Genomic DNA, 4,259 nt, shown 5'->3' on the forward strand with positions numbered 1-4,259 from the left:
GATGCCGTCAAGAGAACACGGCGTAGGTGGCACACGACTCTTGCCTCCTACGAGCTCCATCTGCACCCCTCCGCTCAGTGTATCCAATAATGCATTCCAACAACGGGCTGAGCCGAAATGCATGAATGGTACCTCGCGGAGTTGAGCCATGTGAAGAGTCAAGCGACAATCCTTGGACACCGCTTGCGAGGCTCGAGTCCGTAACGTCGCCAGCGGGAGTGTAAGAGCGCTGGGTAGTGCGACCAAAGCCGGACGTGAGGCAGTCGAACTCGGCTGAGAGAGAATCGATACAACCGGGAGCCTACTCGGCGAAGGAGCAGCCGGAATGGATTGAGCCGGAGCTGGATCAGGAGTCGACGGAAGCTGCCGATGCTTGTGGTGTCGGTGCGTCTTGTGCTTCTTGTGCTTCTTGGATCGCTTCGACCGATGACCGGTAGGACTCGACGAGGCACGACGTTTGCGATGCTGCTGCTTCCCCGAAGCCGGCGCAGAGGCAGAACTCGTCTTGTCACCAGAATCCTTCGATGAAGGCCGCGAGGAGTGGCGATCACTCGGCGGCAAGGACTCATCACTCATCTCGTCGTCAGAGCCGAAGATTGCCGCATGAAGGCTTCTCGCTTGGGCAGAACGACGAGCATCTGCGGTCGCTGAGTCGGAGCCTGAAGGACTGCCAGCCGAGTTCTCTGATAAGGAAATGGGATCCAAGAGCGACCCAGCGGCAGGATTTGTCGAGCCGGTGGACGGTACGGAACCATCACCAGGCCCTAACACCTCGTCGTCAGACGCGTCGAGGTCCTCAAGCAGCCGAGCAGTCACAGTGCGGGCGGTCGCAGCAGATCTCCGGATAAGGCGCCCAGATGGGGACGTCAACACGGCCTTGGTCACAGGGAGAGACGGTCTGAGGACACTCACGGCCGGAGTCACTAGGTCAGTCGGCGTGGTGGATACGCTCAGACCCCGAGAAGACGACTGGGAGCGCCCAACCACCGTTAGCACGACGCTGAGTGGTGCACTCGACTGGGGCAACCCAGCGGAGATGGGCGAAGTCGAGCCTGGGGCACAAACGCTCGTAGCCGGGACAGGCAGCGAAGCCACGACATCGGATGAAGATATCGGCAGTGGGCGAGTAGCCGCGACTGACGAAGTCACCGGAGGACCAGAAGACGAAGAACCCGCCGAAGTCGTCGAAGCAACTGCAGGAACAGTGTCGGCAGGCGGCTCAGGCAACTCAAACTCGAATTCAGCTTCGCTCGAAGCGTCATCGTCGTCTTCAGAGCGAGCAGAGACAGCGGGCTGAGTAGCAGAACTCAGCTGAAGGGGACGAACCTTCTTCCGCCGAGTCCGACGACGGGACTTTCCAGAGCGAGGCCTTCCTCCATCGGATACAGTAGCTTGAGGTGAACTTGAGTGCAAAAGGGCACTGATAGCCTCGTGTCTATCCTCCCCGGGAAGTGGACAAGCGTACGGTTGAGGCGGATGCGGCGCCGGTGGACGATGACGAGAACCTGCAGCTGTGGGAGACTTGGGGTTGGCATAACGCCGAAGCCGCTGAGTCGAAGTCAAGTTCGCCAAAGGCGTACGGTGAAGCTGAGCAAGAGTCGGCTCAGCCTGGCTCGTAGCCGCCGCTGAGCTGACTGGAGCCTCCGCCGAGTCTGCCAATGAAGTCACCGAAGACGCTTGACTAGCTGAGGGAGCCACACTAGGACCGATAACGGAACTCGCTACTGGAGCGTCTCGGCGAGGATGGACAATCAACTCTAACCGCCGAGTTTCACCAGCTGGGATGTTGAGAACATCAGGGAAGCGAGACTCCAAGACACGACACAGCCGAGCGTTAAGGAGAAGGTCGGACGGATCAAGTCCAGGAACCTGCAATCCACCGCCAGCAGCAGCAGCCATGTGAGGGTCGTGCATCGGAATAATGCCATTCCGACGGATGAGCCGCTTCTGTCGCAAGATCACCGCCCGCTGCTCGGCGATCACCGACTGAGCGTGCAGCAAAGGTTGAGTGCCTGTGGAGCTGTACAACCGCACCGACTCCTGCAGCTGTTCGAAGTGCTTGGAAGCAATGCCCTGAAGGGTGACGAACGCCGCATCCCTCTCAGAAATGGATCGGAGAAGGACGTCGATCTCGGCGTCGCGATCCAAGACTTGCTGATGATGGAGCTGGGCCTGACCCAACGCAGCGTCAACCTTGATCTGCTCAGCTGCGATGGCCCGAGCAAGTTTTGCCTCACTCAGAGCTACAGCCTTTCGCAGTGACGCGAGGAGATTAGCCGACTGCGTGGCAGCAGCCTCCAATCGAAACACTTGCTGTTGAGCCGACGAGAGCTGAAATGACAAGTCGACGTTGCTGAGAGCAAGCGAGTCCAGTCGCCGAGTCAGTGCGCGGTTCTTCTCCTGAACAGCTTGATTGTCAGCTCGGAGATCGCCAATGATCTTTGGATAATCAAGAGCGGCGTAGTTGTCTTTCAAGATATCCAACAGTTTCCCCCGCGGAAGCAGCATGCAAAATCGCTCGCCGCTGCACCGGATCGGAGGGCTCCACGGAACGAGTAAATCCGTAGGCCATGAGCCTCGCCAAGAAGGTCAATTCTTCTCGGCGCTCATACCCTTGCTCGTTAACTCTGGCCATGAGGGAGTCAAGACTCACTGGAGCAGCCGAGCTTGGGTGATTGGTGGTGCCCGAAGTGGTGTCGCCCGGCAAGCTCGGTGGACCAGGAAGGAAGACCCCGCCGACTCCGCATCAGACTCATGGGAAGTTGTCAGGTCGACCAACCCAGCTTCATGCCGGTCGCTGACCCCACGAGTACCGACGGGTCGAGGAATCGACTCAGCTGGCACGCCTTCACCTCGACGAGGTGTTGGAGAAGAAGGATGGTGCCGCGAGTTGTGCTGGAATAACATGCGAAGAGTAAGGAGCTGCCAAGTGAGTGACAGCGGAAGCAACGAACGTACCGAAGAAGGTGGTGGAGAGCCGCGAGACGTCATCAGCCGAGTACGGACCAACGGTGGCAGAACAAAATGAAGGATTAAGACACTCACCAGCTCGGCTCGTATCATAACCGGGGCAGTTGTGGTGTAGGGATTTCCAGATTCGACCATACGCCAACCTACTTTAGGTCAAGAATCGGCTCGGTTTGATAACCCAGAGCTTAGGAGCAAAGAATCACGGTAAGTACTCGGCGATCTGTCCGGATATGCTATCCGGATAGCCGCTGAGCTCAACGGTCGCCGGAACTCAGCTGAAGGGTCGGTAGAGATCCGAAACGACTACATTTCACTAGATATTTGTATGAAAAGCATAGGATTAAAATAGGGGGAGCCGAAAAGGCTCCCAGAAAGATAAACAGAGCAGAATTTTCCTTAGTCCAAGACACGTGTACACTTTTCCGGTAAGGTCCCTGCATAAGGCTGGATTATGCCTGCCGTCAATACTCGAGAGGGCATAGCTTATTAGGGTTATTTGACTGGTAGCGCCAAGAGATAAGGTCGGTCCGGGTAGGACAAAAGTCTCGCTACGCGCCGAAAAGAAAAGTCCCCGCATACTCAGCGGGGCCGGTACGTCGGGATAGCCCCGGGTGCCGTAACCTCTTCTAGCTGAGCAGCCTCTGCGCTCGGGTGACCCTGTAAAAGCGCTCGCGCGCCGTCGTCCATCCTTTGGTGGAGGGCACAGGGCTGTGACCGAGCTCAGCCGAACCAAACTCGGCGGAGCCTCGGAAGTGATCTGACTTGGTTAGTCGGAACCGAGTGGAAGCGAGCCACTCGTCTGTCCCGGAAGGGCCGGACCGCGAGGGGACCACCCTCTGCGCAGGCCATACAACCGCCGACCTAACTCGGCGATTCGTTGTGGTTTGTGTAAGGAATCCACATCTGACGATATTTGTGTGTTCTACTACACCACACTGCCCAGTTACTGGCATAAGCTATCACCGTAGGTTGACGTTCCGGATCGAAATGCCGGAGGATAGGTGTGGTTGGATCCTGCTCCTCAGCTCCACGAATGCGTGTTGAGCTCGGATCCACCGAGATTCCGCCTCTCCCGAGCTCTGATCCGTCGTCTCTATCCTGATTGGATCCTCTTTCTTTTGGTCCCGGGGCGGATCCAACTCCTGTTTTAGGTCCTCTTCTGGCGTCGTACTACTTGGACCCCTTTGTGGATCCGACATCTCCAGGGCCAGAGCTTGTTGGATTTTGATCCGGACAGCTGGGGTGGTCATCGCAGCAAAATCTACCTCTCTCAATTCATATAGTACCGC

This window comes from Phytophthora infestans, genomic scaffold, assembly GCF_000142945.1.
Source record: "Phytophthora infestans T30-4 supercont1.55 genomic scaffold, whole genome shotgun sequence".
Taxonomy (NCBI): domain Eukaryota; phylum Oomycota; class Peronosporomycetes; order Peronosporales; family Peronosporaceae; genus Phytophthora; species Phytophthora infestans.